The following is an 11,875-nucleotide window of genomic DNA, read 5'->3' as shown; positions in this document are numbered from 1 at the left end:
CATCACAAGAACTTTCCAGCAGAATGACAAGAGAATGCGTAGTGTGGCTGCTTTCTAAATGGTAGTTTAGAGTGAGCAAGTCACTGAAAAGAAAGGAGACCAAGAAGATGGGTGAGGGTGAGAGAAATGGGATGGCAAAAGGAAAAGACTGAAAGAAATGTTTACTGAGGGCTTACCAGGTACCAGGCTCTGTGTCTAATGCCTTACACATCTTTTTTTTTTTTTTTTTTTTTTTTTTTTTTAAGATGAAATCTCGCTCCGTTGCCCAGGCTGGAGTGCAGTGGCGTGATCTTGGCTCACTGCAACTTCCGCCTCCCTGGTTCAAGGGATTCTCCTACCTCAGCCTCCTGAGTAGCTGGGATTACAGGTGTGCTCCACCACACCCAACTAATTTTTGTATTTTTAGTAGAGATGGAGTTTCACCATGTTGGTCAGGCTGATCTTGAACTCCTGAGCTCGTGATCCACCTGTCTTGGCCTCCCAAAGTGCTGGGATTACAGGTGTGAGCCACTGTGCCCGGCCAATGCCTTACACATTTTAATTTACTCTTTTATTGTCATCCTCTGATGGAGTAAGAGTCATCTTTGTGCTGCAGATGAGTAGAGGCTGAGGGAGGCAAGGTGAATGGTAGGATCATCCAGCCAGTTTGTAGCAGTGCTAGTGTATTTCACCTCAAAGTTTGTGCTCTTGCCTATGATTCAGACAGAAAAGTGAGACACAGAAGGAAGGCAAGGCAAATTTTTGTTGTTGGTGAAGTTTATAAAAGGTACCTGTATTAGGCAGAATAATGGCCTCCTGAAAATATCCACATCCTACTCCCTGGAACCTGTGCATTTTACTTTATTTGGTAGAAAGACTTTGCAGATAAGATGAAGTTAAGAATCTTGAGTTGGGGGAATTATCCTGGATTATCTGAGTGGGCACGTTGTAATCAGAAGGATTCTTATAAGTGAAAGAGGGAGGCAGGAGAGTCAGAGTGAAAATGATGTAGTATGAGGAAGATTCCACTGGCCACTGCTGGCTTTGAAGATGGAAGGGGGCCATGAGCAAAGGAATACAGGTGGCCTCGAGAAGCTGGGTCAGGCAAAGAAGAGGATCCATTCCTTAAGCCTCCAGAAGAAAACCTCCAGAAAGAACACCGCCAATGCCTTGATTTTAACCCAGAAAGATCTATTTTGGACTTTTGACCTCCAGAACTGTAAGAACCGGGAAAAATGTATGTAGTTTTTACATTCCAGGAGGTTACAGTCTGCTACACAGAAAAAAGGAACTGGAAAAAATAGGCCAAAATGTTAAACAATGATTAGGTCTAGATTATGGGTGGAAAATAGAATACAAGTGATAGTTATTTTTTCTTTCATACTTTTTGCCTTAATTTTCAAAGGTAAGAAATTAAAGATAATTACTGTCAGGCCTCTGAGCCCAAGCTAAGTCATCATATCTCCAGTGACCTACACGTATGCATCCAGCTGGCCTGAAGCAATTGAAGAACCACAAAAGTAAAAAGAGCCAGTTCCTGCCTTAACTGATGACATTCTACCATTGTGATTTGTTCCTGCCCCACTGTAACTGACCAATTGACCTTGTGACATTCTTTTTCCTGGACAATGAGTCTCATGATCTCTCCACTGTGCACCTTGTGACCTCCACCACTGCCTACAAGAGTCTTGAAAACCACCTTTAACTGTAATTTTCCAATACCTACCCAAATCCTGTAAAACTGCCCCACCCCATTCTCCCTTTGCTGACTCTCTTTTCAGACTCAGCCCACTTACACCCAAGTGCCTGTGTAGTAGACTCTCTTCACATGGACACGAGTAACAATTACATTGCGATGTTATAAATAGAAGTATTTCAATGTACCTGTGAAATCCTCTGGAAGATCACTGAGAAGGCATGCCTCTGAGTGTAAGGATGAATTTGCCAAGGACAGGAGTGACATTATAGGCACAGTTTTTGCAAAGGCAGAAAGAGAGGGCCTTATCCTTCGATCTAAATGGTCCATCATTTCCATGGATCAAACTCAAAGGAATGACTAGTCATCAAGGAATGTGTTCAGTGACATCTTACGGGGTAAACTGGGACATTCCAGGAGCCTGGAATCAATATGAAGGAGTTTCAGACTCGGTGGCAGGGGAGAATGTGCTCCTAAAATCTGTTGTTTAGGGCTCAGCCTTTTCTGCTTTTTTTCTCCTATTATTTCTTAACAATGCTGAGGTGGGCAGGGCCCCAGTCCCGGAACAGGTCACCTGTACTTAGTAGGAAGGTTTGTTTGTTTCCTTTGTTGAAAGGGGGGATATATAGCCCTGAGTTTTTTTGTTTGTTTGTTTTTTGTTTTTCTTTACTAGCAATTAGGGAAACATAGAGTGGCTCCTTTCTCTACTAATAGCCTCATAATGGAATCATCTAAATCTCTTCTTGATTCCTCTATCCTCCAGGGAGCTACACCTTTCCCCAACCCTCCTAGATCCTGGGGGAATCAGAGGACCTTGTATAAAGCACTATGTGAGGAAACAAGCAAAACTTAGGGGTAAGAACTCTTGTAATTGCCTCTTTTTTTTAAATTTTCTTTTAAAATGTTTTAAACTTTTATTTTCAGTTCAGGGCTCCATGTACAAGTTTTTGGTTTTTGTTTTTTGAGACAGAGTCTCGCTGTGTCACCCAGGCTGGAGTGCAGTGGCGCGATCTCTGCTCACTGCAACCTCTGTCTCCTGGGTTCAAGCAATTCTCCCGCCTCAGGCTCCCAAGTAGCTGGGATTACAGGCGCACGCCACCACACCCAGCTAATTTTTGTATTTTTATTAGAGACGGGGTTTCACCACGTTGGCCAGGCTGATCTGGAACTCCTGACCTCAGGCGATCCACCCTCCTCGGCCTCCCAAAGTGCTGGAATTACAGGCGTGAGCTACTGTGCCTGGCCTGCAGGTTTGTTATATAAGTAAACTTGTGACTCAGGGGTTTCCTATACAGATATTTTGTCACTCGGGTACTAAGCATAGTACCCAACATTTTTTTTTTTTTCTGATCCTCTCCCTCCTCCCACCCTCCACCCCCAAGTAGGCCCCAGTGTCTGTTGTTCCCCTCTTTCTGTCCATGTGTTCTCATTTAGCTCCCACTTATAAGTGAGAAGACACAGTATTTGGTTTTCTGTTCCTGTATTAGTTTGCTAATCTATCGTATTAAAATATGTGTCCCTTTCACCCCTCCTCCCTCCCCATCCTAATATTTTAGGGCTAAGTCCTCATCACTGGACACAAAGAAACTGGTTTCTTAGATGCTGCCTATGCTTTGGTTCCACCCACCAAGACAATGGGCCTATTTTTTTCTATAATCAAAGGCCCTGTGTTTAGCCCATACAGTTCTACCTTGAACTGGTGCCAAAGCTCACACCTTCCTGTTCTGTTCCTTCCCGGTCATCTCAGAATCTGCAGGCTTGTGGGGCAGGGTAGGGAGTCCTGAGTTGTGACCACAGAAAGGGGAAAGCTGTGGGAATCCAAGACAGTTGTTCTTGAATGAGTCTTCTAGGCCTGCTGACAGAAGAAGCAGAATTGTGGGCCAGGACCTGGGTCGTGGTGTTGGTGACTGAGCTCTGACTTTGAATGAGTAGATTTGCCTATCTAGGCCTTAGCTGTGCCTTCTGCAAAATGAGATTTGAGATTAACTCAAGCCCTTACAGCTTGACTGCTCTGGCCATGCATTTTCTTTCCTAATGTCCTTATGAGAGGGGACCAACCCTCAGGCTTTATGTGCTCTTTGGCCTTTTAGGCAAGAGTGGAGAGGGTGGATATTTTTGTTCTGATCTTGTTTTGGTGCTCTTTGATAGCAGGAAGGGCAGAGTCCTGCCAGACTGTGAAAGTTCTTGACCACCAGCTTAAGGAGTCTGGACTCTTGTGAGTGGGGAACTACCAGAGGCTTTAAGTGGGAAGTGACCTGTGTCTCAGGACATATACTCTAGGAGAAGTGTGGCTGTGGAGAGTCCACATGACAGACAGATCTGAAGTGCGAGATCAGAGGGCATGGAGAACGGGGGGATAGGCGTGAGCCATTTGAGGAAGAGTTGGAGGTCTTTGCGAGTGACCAGAGGGGAGGAGGAGATGGGAAGGAGGGGTCTGAAGATGGCTCTGAGCTGTGTCTAGTTTAGGCATTTGGGTGGACCAGATGTCATTAGCACCAAGATAAGGGCGGGGCTAGGTTGGTTAGGGACTGAAATGCTAAACCCAGTTTTGGATGTTAGGTAAGATGCCTATGGGCCATCCAGGTGGAACTACTGTGTGGGGAGTGGGAAGAATACAGCTGGGGCTGGAGCCAAGGAGTGGTAGATGATGAAGAGGAAAGAGGGAGTGAGCTGGGGAGGTCTCTGCCTCTGTGGGAACTTCACACCTGCTCTCCTGCATTGAGCTCATGGCTGTTTTCTACTCTTTCCCTCCCTGTTCTCTGATCAGAGCGATTTTTCAGGGTTTTGGCTGGATAGATATTCTTAGCCCAGGGGTCACATATTTACTACCAATAGGTCTTTTGGAAAATGGGGACTGTGAATCAAAGAATGGAGAGGTGAAAAGAGGACAGTGAAAGAAGGACTTTTGGAGAAAGATAATAGGGAAGAGCAAGCAGGTGAAACACATGCTGTAAAATATGTTAGCATTCCTTGTAAACTATAAAAAGCACAATGCAAATGTACAGTTCTGCTGAGAACACTGTGTCCATGGGTTGGAAGGGGGAGAGGTGAGACTAGGAGGGTAAAGGGGAAGAAGTAGCTTAGAAGGATGAAGCCAAAAGCCAGGCTACCACATCTAGATGTCTCCTTGGAAGGCTCTCTACTGCTTAAAAATTACTTGGCCTATCCAGTCTCTTGGGTGTAATGAGTTTTTTTTTCTTTTCTTTTTTGAGACAGAGTTTTGCTCTTATCGCCGAGGCTGGAGTTCAATGGCACAATCTTGGCTCACTGCAACCTCCACCTACCGGGTTCAAGTGATTCTTCTGCCTCAGCCTCCTGAGTAGATGGGATTACAGGTATGTGCCACCACGCCTGGTAATTTTGTATTTTTAGTAGAGGGGGTTTCGCCATGTTGGTCAGGCTGGTCTCGAACTCCCGACCTTAGGTCATCTGCCCATCTCGGCCTCCCAAAGTGCTGGGATTACAGGCGTGAGCCACTGCTCCCGGCCTGAGTGTAATGAGTAATGAGTTTTATATGTTTATATGACAATATTAAATGCTAATAGCCAACAAATATTGTATGTTTACAATTAGTACATCTAACACAGCTAGTGTAACTAATATTGTGTACTAATAGTACAATGAGTGGCCAACAAATATTGTGTGCTCAGTACATACCAGGCAGTGTGCTAAACACTTTAACTAGATGACCTCAATTGATCCTCACAACAGCACATGCGGTGGGTACTTTTATTGGCCCCATTTTACAGATGAGGGGAGTGAGGTATAGTCATTTGCCCAGGGCCTTGCAGCTTGTATGCTGGAGCCAGAATATGAAGCCAGGCCGCTTGGGGGACTACATAGCATGTGGTCTTAATCACTCAGCAGTTCAGTGTACTTCAGTATATTCTATACTTTTCTGTTGTTGTTGTTGTTGTTTTTGAGATAGAGTCTCGCTCTGTCGCCCGGGCTGGAAGTGCAGTGGTGAAATCTCGGCTCACTACAGCCTCTGCCTCCCAGGTTCAAGTGATTCTCCTGCCTCAGCCTCCCAGGTAGCTGGGACTACAGGCACGCACCACCACACCTGGCTAATTTTTGTATTTTTAATAGAGACGGGGGTTCACTGTGTTGGCCAGGCTGGTCTTGAACTCCTGACCTCATGGTCCGCCCACCTCGGCCTGCCAAAGTGTTGGGATTACAGGCGTGAGCCACTATGCCTGGCCTTTTCTGTGTTTGTTTGTTTTGTTTCCTTTTACCTTTAACGAAGACATAGATAAAATGCAGCTCAGGTACAGAAAGTGTCAACTTTCAGGTTGACTCCCAGATCGACAACAGGATAGGACTTCTCATAGAGTGGTCCTTGGATCATCTGTATTGGAATCTTCGAGAATGTTTGTTAAAAACTGAGATCTAGGCCGAGCGCAGTGGCTCACGCCTGTAATCCCAGCACTTTGGGAGGCCGAGGCGGGCAGATCACAAGGTCAGGAGATTGAGACCATCCTGGCTAACACGGTGAAAACCCGTCTTTACTAAAAATACAAAAAGTTAGCCAGGCGTGGTAGCGGGCACCTGTAGTCCTGGCTGCTGGGGAGGCTGAGGCAGGAGAATGGCATGAACCCAGGAGGCAGAGCTTGCAGTGAGCCGAGATGGTGCCACTGCACTCCAGCCTGGGCAACAGAGTGAGACTCTGTGTCAAAAACAAACAACAATAACAACAACAACAAAAACCGAGATCTAGGCCAGGCACGGTGACTCACGCCTGTAATCCCAGCACTTTGGGAGGCCGAGACGGGGGATCTCTTGAGGTCAGGAGTTCAAGACCAGCCTGGCCAACATGGTGAAACCCTGTCTCTACTAAAAATACAAAAATTAGCTGAACATGAGAGTGTGCACCTGTACTCTCAGCTACTCAGGAAGCTGAGGTGGGAGAATTGCTTGAACCCGGGAGGCAGAGGTTGCAGTGAGCCGAGACTGCGCCACTGCACTCCAGCCTGGGCAACAGAGTGAGACTGTCTCAAAACAACAACAACAACAACAACAACAACGACAACAAACAAAACAAAAAAACCTGAGATCTGTAGTTCTCACTTGGGCCAACTGAAAGAAGAATTTCTCAAACATTGATGTTTGAGACCTACTGAGTTCAGGCTGAATGTCTGGTTCTGGAAGGAAATGGAATCTTGGCTTCTTCAGTCACCACAGTTTGGGTCTTGTTCCTCTGTGAAATTAACAATGTAGGCCAGCGCAGTGGCTCACGCCTGTAATCCCAACACTTTGGGAGACCGCGGCAGGTGGATCACCTGAGGTCAGGAGTTTGACATCAGCCTGGACAACATGGTGGAACCCCGTCTCTACTAAAAATACAAAAATTATCTGGGCTTTGGTAGTGCACACCTGTAATCCCAGCTACTAGAGAGGTTGAGGCAGGAGAATTGCTTGAACCTAGGGGGTGGAAGTAGCAGTGAGCCAAGATCGCGCCACTGCACTCCAGCCTGGGCGAAAGAGCGAGACTTCGTTTCAAACAAACAAACAAACAAACAAAACCCAAAACAATAATGTGGTCCATGCTCTCTTTCTTTCTCTGGGCTCTTGGAGGGAGGGGTGGGGTGGGAGGACCACTTGCCTTTATACCAGAGAAGGCACTGTGAGGCAGCACCACTTACATTTGCCTTTCATTGGTTTTTCTCCCCTGAGATGGGTTTCACTTCTCTCTCTGTCCTGTGGGGGAACTTCCCAGCTGAGGACCTTCATGTGGTTTGGTGCTCAGTTGGGCAATGAGCCCTGGGAGGGGAGCAGTTTTAGTTGTGACTTCTTTTGGGCCTGCCATGCTCTGCCATGGAGGTGGAGTGACATGAAGTTTAGCTGTTTCACCTCAATCTGCTCAAGAGTGGGGACTGCTGAGAGCAGTGGATGGGGGACAGTGGAATTGCAGCCTGGGATGTGAAACGGGGATCCTGTTACCTGCAGCTGCAGTCTTCACGTGTCCTCATCTTTTGTGACTGCCCTAGGGCCCTGAGCTGAGCAAGACAGACAAACAGGAGGAAGTATTAATCTTTCTGCTTCCACCTCATCCACTAGCAAGTTTGGAGGACCAATCCATTTATACCCACTGCCTTGGGTGAGGACATCAGAGAGTTTTACACAGCTCAGTTTTGGGGAAGTTCACACACTCTGGCCTCAGGAAGATCCAGAAGTGAAGGAAAGGCTCTGGGCTGGGAGTGAGGAGGCCTCGTTCTGTGTCAGCTAAGCTACCAACTTTCTTTGTTACCATGAGAAAGTAACTCGCTCACTCTGGACGGGAGTTTTCTTATCTGTAAACTGTTGGATTTGAGTGACATCATCTTTTGTGTTCTCAAGTTCTGATTTTATGATTAGCAGTGGTAGGTTGCAGCAGGTGTGGCAGAGCCCCGAATGTGGCTTTTTCTGTCACGTGTGCCTCTCTCCCCAAAAAAGAACAAGTTGTGAGCTTTATTTGCATCTCTTCTTAAATAGCTCTGTGTTTCTGTGGGCTGAAGAGGCCCACTGTGGGTGTAGTGAGGAGAGTCTCTGGAGGCAGGAGCTTCCCTTGGCTCTGGGGAAGGAGGCCCAGTTGGTAGCTTCCCTGCCATTGCACAGACTTCTCATATGTTCTGGTAATGACGTGACTTCCCTCCCTGTTCTGCCTGCCTCTCTAATATTCAGTTTCTAGAGTAGGCTATAATTGTTTTGATAGATTTCCTAACTGTTTCCTGCCTATGTGTCTTTGAAGCAAATAGCAGGAAATTCTTTTCATAGCCATCAGGGTCTCTGTTTCATATTTCCCCTTTTCCACAGAACCTGACAGATCCAGGGCACAGAGAGACACATGTGCATGCTCCAGCTCCCAGTATTCATACAGATATGGTGAAGGGTGGGTGGAGGTATATTCTTACAGTTTGGTAAGTATTGTCTGGGGAGCTCCTGTAACACATGTGAGACTCTGAGTGCTGTGATAATGTCTTGTATGTCACTGCTACTTAAGAGTTTAAGGTGAAGCTTTGTGAGTGTATTACATGTGTCTGGTGCATGCGTGTGGGTCAGAATGTGGATCAGTGGCTGCTGATGTGCTGATGCTGAGAGAAAGTGATTTAGGAGCTGGGCTTTCTCTCTCTCTGTTTCTGCTTTTTGTGCAATGTCCTGGTAGCTTGTCAGAGGCTGGATAAGATGTTAGAAATTTTCTTAATCCAGTCCGAAATCCGCCTTGTTTTATTCCTGGGTATGAATCATGTGAGGGGTTGGGAGGTGGAGGATGAAATTCTCAGACCTTCTGAACAGTCCAAGGTCAGTTCTCAGAAATCAGATGTTGGTTGTTTAGCCATCACACCCTTGGATTTATGAGTTGGACCTAGAGGATTTGATCGTTTCTGTGACAGAGGTATCATCCTGTTCCCGGAAAACTGGCGACACGTTGACATGCAGGAACCTGGTCAGATTTATGGCTTGTTTCTAACCAACGTTTAGGCATTCTGCCCTTTAAAAACAAATTTCACTGATATTTTTCATGTATCTAACAAGGGCCAGGTCCTGAATTCTCAAAGATAAATAAAATAGGATCCCTTTCCTCAGGAACGAATGGTTTATCTTTTCTTGAACACGGTCTTCTGGGGCTAATTCTCACAGTACCCAACTCTGTCTCTTGCAAGCCTTTGGGAGCTCTCAGAACCAGGCAGGCTAGCTCAGACACGCAGCAGCTGACACAGGATAGTGGGGTGTGAGTCCAGCCCCTTGCCACTTTCTGACTTTCCCTTTTAGGACACAGTGGCCACGGGAAGGCAAGACACTGGGCTCCTTAAGAAAGGCTGTGGTGGGGAATGTGGTGGGGGTGGCAACTGCAGTTATCCCTCAGCTTGCCCCTCAGCTCTCCAGATACAACAGCATGGCCTCAAGCACACCCAGAGGTGGAGAAAGAGTGCATGTTCCCTGGGGGACCAGAAGTGGGATTTGTTAGTTGTTCTTACAAACAGTAGTAGCTAGATGGCAGGGCAATTTGAGCCTTGTGGAGTCATCCCTAGGGAACTATAATTACTTCTCTCCATTCAGACTGGAATGCTGGGCAGTAGTTAAAGGGGGCAGGGCCAGGTATGGTGACTCATGGCTTTAATCCCAGCAATTTGGGAGGCTGAAGTGGGAGGATTGCTTGGGGCCAAGAGTTAGAGACTAGCCTGGCCAACTTGGTGAAACCTTGTCTCTACTAAAAATATAAAAATTAAGGCTGGGCATGGTGGCTCACACCTGTAATCCCTGTACTTTGGGAGGCCAAGGTGGGTGGATCATCTGAGCTCGGGAGTTTGAGACCAGCCTGGCCAACATGGTGAAACCCCCATCTCTACCAAAAATACAAAAATTTGCCGGGCGAGGTGGCACACGCCTGTAATCCCAGCTACTCAGGAGGCTGAGGCAGGAGAATTGCTTGAACCTGGGAGGAGGAGGTTGCAGTGAGCCGAGATCATGCCAGTGTACTCCAGCCTGGGTGACAGAGTGAGACTCCATCTCAAAAAAAGCTGGCCAGGCGCGGTGGCTCAAGCCTGTAATCCCAGCACTTTGGGAGGCCGAGATGGGTGGATCACAACGTCAGGAGATCGAGACCATCCTGCCTAACACGGTGAAACCCCGTCTCTACTAAAAAATACAAAAAACTAGCCGGGCGAGGTGGCGGGCGCCTGTAGTCCCAGCTACTCGGGAGGCTGAGGCAGGAGAATGGCGTGAACCCAGGAGGCGGAGCTTGCAGTGAGCTGAGATCTGGCCACTGCACTCCAGCCTGGGCGACAGAGCAAGACTCCGTCTCAAAAAAAAACAAAAAAAAAAAGCGGGGGAGGGGTATTTGTGGAGAAAGATGCACAAGAAATGCTCAGACCAGGCACAGTGACTCGTGCCTATAATCCCAATCGTTTGGGAGGCCGAGGTGGGAGGACTCCTTGAGCCCAGGAGTTCAAGATCAGTCTGGGCAACATAGCGAGACCTTATCTCTCAAAAAAAAAAAATTAAAAAATTTAGCTGAGTATGGTGACACATGCCTATAGTCCCAGCTACTTGAGAGGCTGAGGCAAGAAGATCACTAGAGCCTTGGTGGTCGAAGCTGCAGTGAGTCATGATTGCATCACAGCACTCCAGCCTGCGTGACAGAGGGCAGAGCCTGTCTCAAAATAAAAAATTAAAAAAGACATGCTCAGACCAACTGGTGCCAAATATTTGTCTGAGGCTTGTACATTAAGCTGCTGTCCCCTCCACCACACAGAGGCACAAAGGCAGTGGCAGCTGGGACTTCCTTCCCTGTTTTCTCCCATTCTTCTAATTCTTCATGATGCCCTTTTGTGACTTCTTTCCTCTTAATACTGCTTTTGATATCATTTCAGCCTGATGTCACTTGTGTAAAATCACTGGGGGTAGGGTGAGTGAAAATTTTCCAAACGACACATTCTTTTTTTTCTTTTTTTGGGACAGAGTCTCACTCTGTTGCACAGGCTGGAGTACCCTGTCACAATCACGATGCATGGCAGTCACGACCTTTTGGACTTAAGTGATCTTCCTACCTCAGCTTCCGGAGCAGCTGGCTCATGCCACCACATTTGGCTAATTTTTTGTAGAGACAGGGTCTCACTTTGTTGCCTACACTGGTCTCAAACTCCTGGGCTCATGTGATCTTCCTGTGTCAGCCTGCCAAAGTGCTAGGATTATGTACAGACTTGAGCTGCTGTGCTCAGCCCAAACCCCACATTCTTTTTTATTTTTATTTTTTAGTTTTTGAGACAGGGTCTGGCTATGTCACCAAGGCTGAAGTGCAGTGGTGTGAACACACCTCACCGCAGTCTCAACCTTCTGGGCTCAAGCGATCCTCCCACCTCAGCCTCCTGGGTAGTAGCTGAGACCACAGGTGTGTGCCACCACATGTGGCTAATTTTTTAACTTATTTTTGTAGAGACGGGGTCTTGCTATATTGTTCAGGTTAGTCTCTAGCTCCTGGGGTCAAGTGATCCTCCTGCCTCAGCCTTCCATAGTGCTGGGATTATAGGCATGAGCCACTGCATCTGGCCCAAATCCCACATTTTTTTTTTTTTTTTTTTTTTTTTTTTTTTTTTTTTTTAGACGGAGTCTCTGTTGCCCAGACTGGTGTGCGATGGTGTGGTCTCGGCTCACTGCAATCTCTGACTCTTGGGTTCAAGTGATTCTCTTGCCTCAGCCTCCTGAGTAGCCAGGATTACAGGT

Source organism: Papio anubis, chromosome 20, assembly GCF_008728515.1.
Source record: "Papio anubis isolate 15944 chromosome 20, Panubis1.0, whole genome shotgun sequence".
Lineage (NCBI taxonomy): Eukaryota > Metazoa > Chordata > Mammalia > Primates > Cercopithecidae > Papio > Papio anubis.
The sequence above is the reverse complement of the archived record's forward strand: the minus strand, read 5'-3'. Positions refer to the sequence as shown.